The sequence below is a fragment of the Siniperca chuatsi genome, linkage group LG18 (genome assembly GCF_020085105.1).
Source record: "Siniperca chuatsi isolate FFG_IHB_CAS linkage group LG18, ASM2008510v1, whole genome shotgun sequence".
NCBI classification, from domain to species: Eukaryota; Metazoa; Chordata; class Actinopteri; order Centrarchiformes; family Sinipercidae; genus Siniperca; species Siniperca chuatsi.
This window is the reverse complement of record NC_058059.1, coordinates 14,977,083-14,992,116: the sequence shown is the minus strand read 5'-3', so window position 1 is coordinate 14,992,116 and position 15,034 is coordinate 14,977,083. Positions and strand designations below refer to the sequence as shown.

Genomic DNA, 15,034 nt, shown 5'->3' with positions numbered 1-15,034 from the left:
TAAATGTGAATATGTTAGTTGGTGTGTCATTCAAAAGATGGCCATGGCAATTCTTCTGTCATGCTAATGACAGATGTGTGACAGATGTTACTTATGTTGTTAATGTCACAGTAAAGACTGGTTTGATCTACGGATCTGTCATTGTTATTATCATGATGTAGCTACAGTAGACGTAGCACTCAAGCCCAAACTGAAGGTTTCAAATTTGAATGATTTTCAAATCTTTATCTCTAATTTTCTACATTTGTTAGTTTGCTGGTTAAGCTTTATTTATTCAGGAAGTCTCATTGAGATTAAGATCTCTTTTTACAAGAGGCAAATGGTATGTTACTCAGACATTAAACTATGATTAAAAACATAGGTTAAGCGTGCCATGCCTTTTAACAGAGTTTAGTTCAAAACAGTTCAATTTTACTAGAACAATAATTTAGTACTTTTTGCCTTAAGCTTTCAGACTTTGCATAGGGATGCAATCAAGAGTATGAACACTCACTCAGTTTACTCATCTTTTAACTACAGGAATTTAACCACCTTTTGGATGGCAGTAATATTGATTCCAAAAAACTAAAAGGAAGCTCCACAAGCAGCAGTCTAATTTTACTTACTGTAAGTCTACTGTGTGTATTGCCTATTATCTTAGTGCAGTCATAGATATGCTGATAAGATTTTTGCACATAACAAAACAACAAATAATCTGACAGTAGTCCTTCAGCCTAATTGTTTAACAATGCTCTGATCTGATTGTGTTCATAGTATAGGCCTACTTTTTGTAATTTACCAGATCACTATCTATCATAAATCCATAGGAATTTTATTAGATTGTTATATATCTGAACTCCGTTTCCTTTTCGGTTGTCAAAAATGTCTAACGCCTCCCAATTGTCATAAATTATATTATTAGTGGACTTATTATAGTTTGCTCTCTCTGATACACACCGCGAGAGAGTAAAAGGGGAAGCGATCCATATTATGCATGAATATATCCTGCACCAGTCTGTTTTCTTCTGTCTTTCTCTCTCCCTGCAGCGTTGTACCGTTCACCGTACAGGTGCGAGCGAGCAGCTGCTCGAGCCGCTCCGCCAATTAGGAGCACTGAGCGTGACCACGTGAACAAATCCCGTTGTCTAAATTTCCGTTCAGCGAGGAGCAGCTCGGAGTGAGCGGCAGCGCTGAAAGCCACATTGAGTGGGAAGTAATAACGGCGGGCTGAACGGGAGGTGCAGGTAAATTGCTTTTTTTCCCCTGGCTTTACACTTTTTCTGCCTTCATCCCCTCTCAGCAGCTCTGTTGGGATAGTAGGCTTTACTGTTCAGATGCGGGGCTCTGGGACAGGATGTTTTGGATTCAATTTTGTCGTCGCTTGCGGCTCTGCTCTCCTCCGATCCGGACAGGACAAACAGCATCATCGGCTGGTTGCTCTGCACCGTCTGCGCATTGAAACTCAGCCACCCTGCTCCTCCCTCCCACCTTCTCTCTCCCTTTCTCTCCCCTTGTCTCCCGCGGGCACACAAGGCTATTGATAGTTGACAGAAGCCTTGTAATCCCTGACTGATCTGGCTGACCGGCCACAGCCATTTGCGAAACAAGAATGTTGATTGAACTTTATTTTGCTTCGCAATTTTTTTTTAATTGGTAACGCCCGCATAGATTGACGCCGTGCAGAGGGGGTGTGAGGCTCCTTTTGGCGGTGCATGCAACCAGGCAGACAGAGGCAAGCTTTTATTGTTGAATTATTTATAAGACTGCCTGCTTCACTTGGATGGAGAGGGAGTCATGGTCAAGATATAGGCTACTTCTAGGCTCTTTCTAATTGTGATTTCTCCCCATTTTTACGTAAATGTAGCTTACTGCATGTTTTTTTTACTTTGTCCAGTTTAAACTACAATCAAAAGGCTTTGTGTCTCTTTGTATCGTTTTAGCACATGAGTCAAATTAAGAGCTGACAGGATTAGTCGAAAAATCGATTAGTCGACCAACAGAAAATTATTTTGGTAACCAATACATTTTCATTAATGAAGCATTTAAGTCATTAACTCATGTATCAAGTAAAAAGGACAGACATAGGCTACTCTGATTGCAGTTTTTCAAATGTAAGAATTTGCTGATTTTCTCTGATTTGTATCACTGTAAATTAAATATATTTGATATATGGACAACATAAGCAATTTGAAGCACCATGGACTCTGGGAACTTATTACTGACATGTTTCACTGTTTTCTGACGCATTAGGGTATAGCCTCGATTTAATGATTGATCGATTCATCTGAAAAAAATAATGACAGGTTAATTGATGATTAAAATAATCAATAGATGTAGTCCTAAATTAATTAGATGCACTATGCAAATAACTGCTCTTTAGTCTATAATTGCGTATTTTTTCTACAGCCCTGTTAGTGTTGTCCACATATCTGCGGTTGTTTATCCCACTGTCACTTTTCTGTTCGTCTCAGAAGTATAAATAAGTAAATGCAGCGCGTTTGCCCTGCTATGTTTCTGCCTTTTTACAGCCCTACTCCACCGGAATGAACCGACCCTGTCTGCGCCTGCGCACTGCCACCTTCATTCATCTGTAGGGATTTCTCCCTGTTTCTTGTCTCGTGCGAGAGAAGAGAAACCAGCAGGCGGCTCCGGGCTCGCGCTCGCTGCCCCGGTTGTCAAGGCACTAGTTCTCCTCGTTGCGGCTTGACGGTGACAGCTCAGATCGACTCTCTCATTTGTCAGATTGAGCTCGGATATTTGCCTCTTTGGATTTCTGTGTTTTGGTGGCAGTGACGGACTCTCAACAGCTTATTACTAACGCCGTAAGTTGGTTGATATTTTCTTTCTAGCTATGTTTCCCCCCTTGTATTTTATGAAGGCTTTAGTTCAGCGCTGCCATCTCAAGAGAGAAAAAGCTACTTGCAGGAGTTTTGGTTAATTTTTGTTTATCTCTCACTTGCTCTTGGTCGATGGAGGTTTGTAAGTTCAACTACTTTATCTCCTGTCTTTCTTTTTAATTGTTTTCCGTCCTTGCTTTCGCTTTTTTTCCGTGACAAGAACCCAAAAAGAGGAACTTTACACGTGATGAAACGTAAACTTTCCTCATGTTGTGAGTCTACAGTGTTTTCAGTCAGATGTTTTGGAGTTAAACGGAATTATCCTGCGATGGGGAGAGCAGAGGTGGCGGTTTGACGTTATAGCTCATCTTATATAGCAGGTGTCTGATAGCTTACTTCCGCACTGTGCTGCGAGATAACGATGGTATATAAACTCATTTAGGTCTTTATAGCCTAAATATTTTCTCCAACTCTTGTTCGGTTATAAGGTCCTGCTAGTTGAGGTGTGACAGTTTTTTATTTAGTATTAGCTATCTGTTTTTGTCAGTATATTTTTCCCTTTTTATCCCTCACGAGGCACCGTTTTAGAGAACCAAGAGTAAGTTATTGAAGCACCGCGTTTCATCATCGAGGTAATTTACTCACACTATATACCTTCTCTGTTGTGTGCGTGTGCGCGCGCATGTGTGTATGTGGGAGAATGTGTTTGTTTCTGTGTGCGTGCATGCGCGTGGGATCCAGTGAATGACAGTGAAAGAAAGAAATGCTGAACTGCCCTCACTTCTTGCTGAACCAGCTTGTTGGCATACCTAAGCCTGTGCGGTAGGCTAATCGGTAAACTAAAACCTTTTTTCTCTGTCTTATAACAACTAGAAAGATCACAACAGGCATACCAGCTTGTCAGTGTACAAAGGTCTTTAGACCTGCCTGCACAGTATCATGCAAAACTTTCCAAACAGTTCCTCTTGGTGTGGAAACAGCAATATTATAGATTTGGCAGCATTTCTCTTGTCATTTTTATGTGTGGACAGTTTGTTTCTGTATTGATCGACTGACTAATTGAGCTGTATTTGGTCTCTACTGTGGTCTAGTGGTTCCATTTGGTCTGTGCTGGTTTCAGGAGTTTATCAGTTCTTTGTGCCTGGTGGTCTCCAGGCTTGACTAATGGCCTGTTGCCTTTAGGTTATTTTTGTTTGCCCCACCCTGCTCCACCCTGTTTCATGTGCAGGAGGTGTCCCTGCTAACACACTCAGTCACACCTGCCCTGGTTAGATAGAAATGTGGGGTGTCTTTGTTTTAATGCCCAGCCCCAGCTTCACTTGCATATTATAGAGTTGATTTATAGAGTGGAAACACAGACTTCTTTAGTTGTTGCTTGTTACAGCCATATAATGCTCCTCTTGTGCTGTGTACAGTGGACTTTGTTAATACGAAGGGGAGAGGGAGAGATGGAGTTATTACATCCTTGCTTTTTTAGATTGTCAGTGCTTTTGCATTCTTGCTTCTTTACTTGTGTGAGTATTTATGTCTCTTTTCTGCAATGGAGCGTAATGGACAAATATCCAGCGGCAGCCTTGAAAAGTGAGCAGAGTACCAGGGATAGGGTTGGTTGAGAGTGTGCATGAGTGTGTGTATACCTGTGTGTTTGAGTGTGTATGCTTCAGGCCCCATGAGCACTTTCACAGACTCTTTCTTGTAAGCATTGACTTGGCAGTGAACTCTCTATCAGTATCGACGAGATAAGAGGATGAGAAGGAGGGAGAGCGAGCTGGTATTAAACGATCACAATGCACAATCTGTCTTTGTCTCTTTCAGTATGTCTGTCTTCGAGCATTGTTTTCTCTTTCTCATTTTTTTGTTTTTGTCCTCATTTCTTTTGGCAAATATTGTTGTTCCTTGTGCTACGCTCTTTTTCTTTTTTTTTTTATGCAGTTTTTTTCTTCATTTTTTCCCCCGTATTCATTTCTTGGTTTCTTTTATTTTCTGATTTCTTTTATCATTTTGCTTGGCATATTTTTGCATTTCTTTGTTCTCTTACACTTACAGATAAGGCAGCCATAGATTATTTTTACTTTATTTGACATTTTGAGAAGGTAAATATTGAATTACACACATCTAAAAATGAAAAGGATGACATGATACATTCAAGACTTATTTCCTTTGATCTTAAAGGTGGGGTATGCGATTCTGCAGGAATCCAATACCATGACAAATACCAACAACACAGCAAGTAATGCAACTAATGTTAGCTAGGTTGTGGGTTAGCAAACTGTCCCTACAGTTGCTGCAGCTACGTTAACAGCCAGAGAGGACAAGACAGTTTCCCAGAGCCAGCAAACCAACCCCAGACAGCAATACTCATAACTCTCTTGCTACTATAGAAAACATCACAACAACAGCACAGCTTGGCAAACTAGAAAGTAAGCTGAATGTCCACGGGCAAGTCATTTAACGTTACCTGACACACAAATCATAGCTGGAATGGTGTTGTGTGGCCCGGTCTAAGCCACTTTGTTTGTTTAGCATTTACAGAGCCAGGGCTGTGTACAAATACCAGATTTTTTTTTTCAGCGAGCACACAGAACGGACAGCTAGCGGACCATGAGGAGATACTCGCTGAATTTGACAAATATATGTGTATTGGATTAGAATCGCATACCCCACCTTTAAATGTTAAATCAAACATTCCTAAGTCAAAACACCATAAAAAGGCATAATCAATCAGAATTATAGAACATTTTCTATATAAAATAGGGCTTTTGACCTTTCTATATTTAGTTTTTGGTGTTTGATTTTCCTAGTATCAAACAGGTGATTGAAGCATTACCAATGGATTTGGATTGCTTCAGTGGATTTGGAAGTTGATTTAATTTCCACTAATGGAACTTACTTGGGCCCAGATTAAGGACACATAGAGAACTGGCAACACATAGGTGCACTGGGCATGCATGGCAAAGACAAACACACACACAAATACAGTGGAGTGACAATTGAATAACAGCCACAAACCAGAAAATCACAATTTTGTCACTTAAATATGTTCTTATGTATTCCCCACTCAGTCAGGTAAACAAACACAATTTAGTTAGTTTTCAAGTCAAGTCCAGTCAGTTTATTATACAGCCCAAAACACAAATCACACATTTGCCTCAAAGGGCTTTACAATCTGTACAGCAGATAACACCCTCTATTCTTAGATTGTCGGTTCTGATAAGGAAAAACTCCTAAAATGTCTAGTCTCTGTCTTTTTTACTCTTAAGTTTGTTCTCTTCCCTTCTCTGTCTGCTGTCATCTCTGTATGCATAACCTGCTTCGAACTTTTTTCTGCAAACCCATCCGTGTTGTGTCTGTTTTATGTATGCCTGGGAGCAGCATCATGATCCCTCGGCTGCCGTGGTTCTGGTTAGCTTTATGTTAGGTTCTTGGCATAAACAGTTTAGAATCTCACTAACACACACTCAGTAGCAGAGGACACTCATAGTGTCATGAGATGTGTCTTTCTCCTGCCACTACCTCTGCAGCATGTGTGTATTCTGGTGCCCAGTGCCTGTCAGCGAAACAGGAGTCTGCCCACCAGTTCTCAGATTCTAGCACACAGCAGCACATTTAGAGTCTCATCTGGCAAGGAAATGTAGCACTAATCCAATTGGTTGGAGCTTTAGTAAAAGCTTTTCTAATTGGCCGATATGGCAGCTGGCTGCCAAGGTTCCAGTAAGCACTTCAGGGAGTTAGGGAGAGTCCCTGTGGTGCTGTGGTGCAGAAGAGACTGTACAACGGGCAGATACAGTAGCAGAGAGCGTGCTACTGTTTTGAATATCCCTCTACATGACAATAATAAAGGACCCATCTGCACCCTGCTGACTCAGATCCATCCAGCTGACCGTAACTCTGTTGTCAAGCACACATGCAAATACACACTCCCCCTACATTCCATCTGCAGGAACAGGAATGGCTTTCGTCACACCAACGTGTTTGAGGAAACATCTTCCCAACTAGCTAAGGAACAAGCCATCAACACAGGAATATTGACTGTGTGTGTGTGTATGAGTGTGTTACAAAAGGAAGAGTGGTTCTTTGCAGAGAAAAAAAAATGCTGCTACCAACAGCCAGTGCAGCCGTTCCTGTTTCCTTTCACCTCAGTGTGGGATCCAGGAATAGCTCAGAGTCACAGAGACAAGAGATGAGAGAGAGGGAGAGACAGACCATGAGAGAGAGAAACAAAGAGAGACAGTGAGACAGACCAAGGGAGAGAGTGTGAGAGATGGCCATGTAAGGTTTCCTGCACCACAGCTTGCACCACTCCGCACAAACACTGAACCTGAAATGAACTGTTCAGGGTTTGGTTTCTCAAGTCACTGTTAACTTGAACTTTGGCTCTGTGTGGCTGCTTTACAATGAAACAAAGGCACAATAAGATGCATTAGGGAACTTACAGAAATAATAGTGAGTTCCTCCTGAGGAAGTCTCGTTTGCATTCTCATTTTATTCAGATATACAATACAATGTAACAATACAATGTCGCTTAATGTACTGTATATGACGAATTCATTGCCCGTTAGGAGTATGAAATTTCAAAATGTTTTTTTTCTCAATGAAAAGTAAACCCTTTGTAATCTGAAATTGTAATCTCTTACTGTAGCTTGTTATATTGGTATCTTGTTAAAGATCTTTGAGACTCTTTGTACTTTGCAGTACTCATAATCTGCAAGTACAAAAGTTTAATTTCCTTTTTTGTGCTTGGTCAGGTTAATTTTTATCACTTGGACAAGAGTGCTATTATGCATTCCTATGGAGAACTAATTGGTAATGAAATCTGTTATTTGGATTAAGTAGTCAGTGTCTTGGTAGCGTCTGAAAGAAATTTGATAACTTGAATTATTGCAGCTGTTGCACACACACACACACCAAAAACCTCAGCACTCATTTAGCTTAATATAAAAGGTCAATTGTGAAATTAATGTAGACGCAGAGTTCATACAAAATTGTTCAATCTATCATACATTGTTTTTCCTCAGAGATTGAGTTCAATATTTCTTTAATTAGCGAGGCCAGTGAAGAACAAATGACATGCAGCTGATTGTGTTTATCATCTTTGCTTTGCACAAATAATTGAAAATCAAATATTGACATATTTTATCACAAGGGAAAATACTCCAGATGGCATTGTAAACCACTCAATGTGGGTTTATGCAGAATCCCTATTCTACAAAGTGAGATAAAGCTCAAAGATTGTACCGAGTCTGAAGGAAAATCCATTCACTCCTTCAGTAGATATATGACATCATTTTGTGATTATTGTGATAATAATTTGAAAAATATCTCAACCAGGAAAAACATTCATCTTAATTTTAGCTTATCAGTGCAAATTCAAAAACTATAAATGATCTGATGAATGTCACACAAAATCCTTCATGATCATATACACGTGACAAACCAACTGGTCAGATTACATAAAATTTGAGGAATAAGTGTAAACACGTTCATTTGATTGATTGAAGTGTGTATGACCAACATTTTTCTTGTAGAATCTTGACAAATGCCACATGTCGTTCGACTTTGAGTATCACTGCATTATAATGTCATTGGGGGAAGGCCATATTTATCGAGGGAAGCTTTCAGAGCTTTCAAGCTCTGTCGCTGCATATTCCAGTTCACTTGCTGATGTGATGATGGATTTACCAGGAAGGAGGTTGTAGTGACGGACATGTGGGCGAGGAGAGTTAAGAATGTTTCTTTTTTATTGCATTGGTGGGTTTGTTAGTTAGTGCAGTTAGCAGTACCACAACAGTTATTTGTATACTAATTGTGTGCCATTTTAATACAAGTATAAGGGTAGACAGTGAATACAACAAGACTGGAGAGTGTAGATGGAGTGAGTGTTGACACACAGAAGGAAAGAGGTTGAGGTATAGATGTGATTAAGAAGGGGCGGGTCATCCTGACAGCTCCTGTTCTCAGGAGCGAACCAAAAATTCATATTCTTCTTGATTCACATGCAGTTTGTGATCTTTGCTGTTACCCTGTCTTATTTTTGCTGTCAATCGCCGCTTTGTACTAAACTGTCTTATATAGAAGAAACTGTCAAATGGGAGCCCTCGATGAAATTAAGTGAGTGGAGGATATGAAAGGAGGGAATTAGTTACATCCAGTTACAGTTACACACTTACCCATAACCTGATTACTGTAAATACCTAGATGTAACAGCATGATTAAGGCATTTACATGTTTCATAAGTCGCCTAACCCAACAATCCGAATTTAGATAGTTAAGGAAATGTCCGGTTGAATATGTTGTACGAAAATGGAGGAATGTTATTGGTGTTTTATTGTTTTCACTTTGATTGATGAGCACTATGAAGGTCTAATTAATAATTTGTGTATACATGGACTCGGTGCAGATAATAATAATCAGAATATTGCATTTCTCTGGCTTTAGCAACTAGGCTAGTGAAGGAGTGAATCGATTGGGTGAAGCGAACGTCTTCAGTTTGACAGTTTTATATGGGAGGCCCATCTGCTTTACCACTCAACTACTGTGGCTCATTGAGTGTCACCTGTCTGCTCTGTACACAGTCGCACACACACACACACACACCCAGCAACATATAACACATATAGCGTACACATGTTGAAAACCCATTTACACAGACCCCAGCCGAACTCTGAGCTCTCTCTCACTCTCACACACACACACACACACACACACACACACACACACACATACAACCCTCCCGTATCCCCTTCTTCTAATGTCCCAGCTCTGCTTACTGCGTCGAAAAGAGCTTAGATCAGGGAAACCATAGCTTGCCCTCATTCAGACTTCCTGGAAGATCGGGCTATTTATTCAAACCAAGCAGACCGTGTTTGGACTGTGACTGGATGGTTGCCAGTTTGAATCCTAGTATGGTTTAACTATTGCCAAGGTGCCATAGAGCAAGGCAGTCACCTCCATTTGCTCCAACAAGCTGTTGAAGACTGGTTGTACTGGGACATTTTTTAACAATTTAATAGTAGGTATATATTGTTATTATGTGATAACGTATGTATGCTTGGTGAAAGGCTGTTTGTTCATCACAGTGTGATGTGCTGTGTTTATGAGCTTCATCTGTCACTGTTAAGTCTCCATTCATGTTTTTTATTAATACATTAGAGCAGATGAGGGGTTGTTGGCTACCCTCATTGCTAACAAACATGCAGAATACTGCCAGCGCTTGTTGTACGTTTGTAGTGTCTGTTTGGGCTAGTTGTTAGTGCCTTGAAACACATGATCCAGCTCAATCTGCCTTAATCAGCAGTCTAACAGCACTAAACATTGCATGGATCGAGTTCAGTCCAAAGAAGCACTTGTTTCCACAATGTAGATATGAGGTAGCCACCCTAGCAATGTTTGCTTTGCCTTTCTCTCCTTCACATCACAAAAAAATAACAGAAAGGAGGATGGCAAGCCAGTAACAAAGGAGAGAGGCAGAGTTGAGGATTATCAAAACGTTAAAAAATACAGTCAGAATTTTTTCTTTTGACTGACACACAGCTCATACATTGTCTGAGTGTGAAGTAGAAAAGTGCTGAAATACAGCATGCCTGGTCACTCACTAAGCCTTACTTGAATAAAAATACCAGTCGGATCGTTCAAGGTTATTCTTTTGCACAGGAGTTTTAAAACCTTTTCATGAAGAACTGTAGGCAAGTCTGTCTCCATGAGACCAATGGGAAGCATACATTTGTGCTGCTTTGATAGGAACTCTGAAGAAAAAGTCTTGGGACCAATTTTGAATCTTTCACCACAGTTTGAGAATACTAGATGGAAATAAGCATGAAAAAACATCTGAATTGCATCTCTGAAGAAATGAGGAAAAATTATACTTCACTTAAAAGCAATGACAGAAAATATCTTAATGATACTTTTGCAGTATGTGCACCTGCAAGCAATATTTTCTCTCTACTACAATGACCAGCTGACTGGTGTTAGCAGATTTATTGCTGCTTTCATGTTAAGCTGTGGCATATCACCCGTAATTGGTGATGGAGATTATCAGTGAGATGCTGTGTGGGTCTCTGTATGTGTGTGTGTGTGTGTGTGTGTGTGTGTGTGTGTGTGTGTGTGTGTGTGTGTGTGTGTGTGTGGAGGGGGTCTTTATCTGATTAGGAAATGTATCTAATAAATTAGGATTTATGGGATTCTGGTGTCTCTCCTCTACACAAGGACACCAGCGCACACTGAAACACAAGCTAGCGGAGGAAGAGGATCACAAACAGAGGTGCATGTTATTGACAAAATCATATTGCATATTGCAATACCTTTGTTGAATACTGAGACAGACTATGAGTTGTGACACATATGGACACAGTTACCTATACATGACTTCTTTTCCAAGGCTTAAAGCTAAAATGTATAATTGTTTTTAGTGCTGAAATGATTTGTTGTTGATTAGACAATTGATATAAAGTTAGTAAATGACAATTTTGATAGTCGATTAATAGTATGTATAATATAGTAAGTGCTTTATAAAGTGAAAACACCAAAAATACACAGGTTACAGCTTCTCAAATGTGATGATTGTAAATTGAATACCCTTTTGATTTTTTTTGGCTCAGACAAAAAAAGCTATTTGAAGACATCCCTCTGGGCTCTGATAACTTACAGTAAGGTACTTGACTAAATAATTGATAAACCAAACTAATAGATTATTAGCTGTAGCTTTTAATCTGGTTGGAAATGCTCTGCTTTTCTGCCAATGTCTAATTTCATTATTTAATCAACTCAGTCAATAACATTTGCCCTGCACATCAACGAGATGAAACAACATGCAGATAGCTACAGATTTTTTCCTTTAATATGGTAAAAAACAATATATAGAATGTACAGTATCAATGACAGTACACAGATAAAATGATGTGCTAGTTAGATTTGTATGTGTTTATCTGTGACACAGAGTGTAGAATCAAAGATGCCTCAAAGCTACTGAAGTGTATCCACCCGTGTTTGTTGTGCTTGCTGAGAGGATGGGGATAAAAAGTAGAGGATACAACAGAGCAGCACACTCTTACACACACACACACACATACACATACATTCCTGTGAGTAGACACATAGCACTTCCAGAGAAGCTTCACCATGTTTCTCCTGAGATCTTTTGGAGCCACATCATCGTCTCACTCCAGCACACACATCAGTGTCAGCCAGACTTGCGTACGCACAGCCACCACTCAGCCAGCTGCCTGTGAGCGTGTGTGTGTGTGTGTGTTTGTTTGTTTGTGTGTGTGTGTGTGTGTGTGTGTGTGTGTGTGTGTGTGTGTGTGTAGCTGTGAAAGGAAAAGGAAGGACAGGAGAGCAAGAGATGTGTATATGTGCAAAAATGTTTGTGTCTTTGTTTGTGTGCATCTATATGTTTTTGCTTGAATTAATAAGCCATCTCACTGCCTGTTTGTTTCATCTCTACAAAAGTGTCAAAAAATAGTTTTTCATCATTGGTGGCTTATAGCATTCAGCTCATTGTGTGTTGTGGTATTAAACACAAGCAGGCAGAGCATTAAAAACAGAATCAAAGAGTGAATATCCTCTGTTGGATGTTCATGTATCCTTTTCCAGTTCATGTATCATATAATTTTTTATTTCATATGTTTGTGAGTCTACTCAGTGCTAGACAGACATGAGGAGAATCGGCATATGGCTTGTGTTACATTTGTAACAATGTAAGTGAAGTAGCCTGGATGAAACTGAAATACTGAGAAATTACATGAAGGAATTTTACACTTACAAACCTTTTATTTGGAAATGTACCTAAATTCAAGAGTTAGGTTTAAAATATAATTCACCTTCAGAACTTTACATGGCTATTTGTCATCAGCTTGTGATGTTAAATGTGTTTCAGATCTTTTTTCAGTGTTGGATTGTTGTTTATATTTTTAGTTCACTCCTTTTAGCCTAATGTAAGTTAGTGGTTTGCCACATTTCCGTGTAAGAATTTTCAACAATGCCCCAGTGGATCTGTCTCAAATATTTTGCACTCAGCTGTGGGTTTTATGTGTAGGTGGGGAGAGTAAGAGCCACATGAATACAGTATTAAACACATATTATTACAGTATTAAACACAATATTGAGAAAAAGACATTTGTAAATGTGAAGTGTTTTAAGAACCCTATAAATGCATTTACTGCACTCTACAACAACTTTGTTGTGTGTGAACTATACCCAGGCTACTGTGGGATGTACCTTATATTGGAATAAAGAAATGTTGGTCCAACTCACTGGCTTTTTATCCCCAGCTCATTAGAGCTATAGTCCAACAGCTCCCACACAGCTTTCTCCAAACAGTCTCTCTTGCCGGCCCAAACCACAGAAAAACAGTTGAAACCACACATGCTGGCTCGAACATGCAGGGTGCACCTGTGATTGGAAACGGACTTGACGGACAGATGTAACTCATTTGCAGCTTGGATTGGTGAGCACTCATAAAGGGGTCCAATTCAGAGTTAAACTGAAATAGAATGATATTGCAGACGAGTACTAGCAAACAAACAAACAGGCTCTACAGCACCATCAGACTGACAGTGACACTAACCACTTGCAGTATTTATTCTAGCTTTCAGGCTGAGTGAGTGTGGGCATGACATTGTGGTTATCAAGTGGGAACCTTCCTTCACAAGTGACTCATTGAGTTAGACACACAACACCTCAAGAAGGCTGAACAGTGTCTGCCAGCGTCCCTGCAGCACTTCCTTGTGTTCCCAATCTCAACAGACCCAGTCACATTGCACTGATATCGTTTTCATGGTTTTGGTAGCATGAGCTTCTCTTGCAGGAAGTTGCAAAGCCTGAGAGCTCTGACAGCAAAGGCTCAGTCACCTCTGTTACCAGCTCAGTCTGTGTAACAAGCAGTTGGGCTCTGCTAAGAGGACTGAACTGTGCCTCAGCTCATTACTGATAAAAAGATGTCTGATATGTCGCTGGGGGCCTTTTAGTTATCAGTAAATTTTAAATCTAAAAAAGCAGCCAGTGTATAGCTGTTAAACAGGACTGATATGATTTGGTGCTGCAGTTTAAATGAGCAGCAAGTGGGAAAAATAACAATACAAAGACCATGATAGTGACTCATGCCCTTTAATCAAAGAGAAATATGTCTTGCATTGCTTTATTATCTATTGCCGCTGCTGTTCGTGGAAAAAGGTGCTGCTGTTGCTCCCTTAAGTCAAAATAATATACTGTACTGACAAGATGTTATAAAGTCAGTCATCTGAACCTCAGGAAACTTGTTCCAAAGCAGAGAAAATGATCTTCCCCATGTGGTTTCCTCTGAGTACTTGCATCCTGTGGAAAGAGAGTATTTTTTGTTAAGCGTGATGCAATAATATACTGTTGCATGTAATATTTGAGTTGTAATGTTTTTTGTAACTTATAACATGGACTATTTGATCAAAATGTGCATTTAATGGTTGCTGAGAGTTGCCCTCTGCAACTGTACAAGCTGCTGGTGAGTCCATATACAATGATGTGTGTTATGTAGCTCAGTTGTTATTTGCTTTTTGACAAACTTTGATCTGATCTGATGTACTCTAGAAAACTTTGCTGTATACTATATTTAGTTTGGGATGTTTGCTCTCCATGGTGCTGAAGTTCTCTATTTTATTCATAAGTGAGTAATGATTGTCTTTGTTTGAATTGCTTTTGTACCAGTTGATTGACATCACAAACACATTTCTACCTCTTTATTACTTAAGCATTATAACTGTTGGCCTGTACATGAACTGGTTGGCTGTCCTGGCATGTTAATACACAGTGTTGGACTCTTGGTAAATATGATTTTTTGATTACAGGTAGGTTGTTTGTAGTGTGTCGTTCTTGATCTGTTTCTCTCTGCTGTAGTGTCAGGCTTATTTTCCAAATGGCTCAGACCTTCTTCCGCGCATTTCCATCCTACTCAGGGCTACTTCAAAGTGGTATGTTGTGCCAGCCACTGCACAGCTGGATTTAGATTCCAAACCTTAGACCATGACTTATTTATGAGTGTCCTGGCTTTTGTTAGTAAGTTTGAAAAACTCACAGCTTTAGTGATAATGTTTGTTTTTTGTTTGTCATTGCTTTTTGGGATGTATGTTGTATGGGTGTCACGCAAGGAAACAGGGAACACGAGGGAATAGGACCCAAACACAGACTTAGAGGCAGAGCAGATGCAGTTCAGTAATTTATTACAGAGGAAAGGCTTACACGGATAGTCCGGC

The 15,034-nt window shown here is 39.8% G+C and overlaps 1 protein-coding gene across 9 annotated transcripts in view; it reads left to right on the top strand.

The window, feature by feature from the left end:
• Positions 1 to 1,113: 1,113 nt before the first annotated feature.
• LOC122865494 (spermatid perinuclear RNA binding protein) overlaps positions 1,114 to 15,034 on the top strand; it is an 82,332-nt gene continuing 68,411 nt past the window's right edge. For 6 of the 9 annotated variants that reach the window (XM_044173989.1, XM_044173988.1, XM_044173994.1 and 3 more), the window contains exons 1-2: positions 1,142 to 1,223; positions 2,508 to 2,801. The gene's annotated coding sequence lies outside the window, so the exon portion shown is untranslated. Of the gene's footprint in view, positions 1,224 to 2,507; positions 2,802 to 3,426; positions 3,449 to 15,034 lie in introns of those variants that run through there. The other 3 variants (XM_044173996.1, XM_044173990.1, XM_044173993.1) reach the window with 3 other exon arrangements.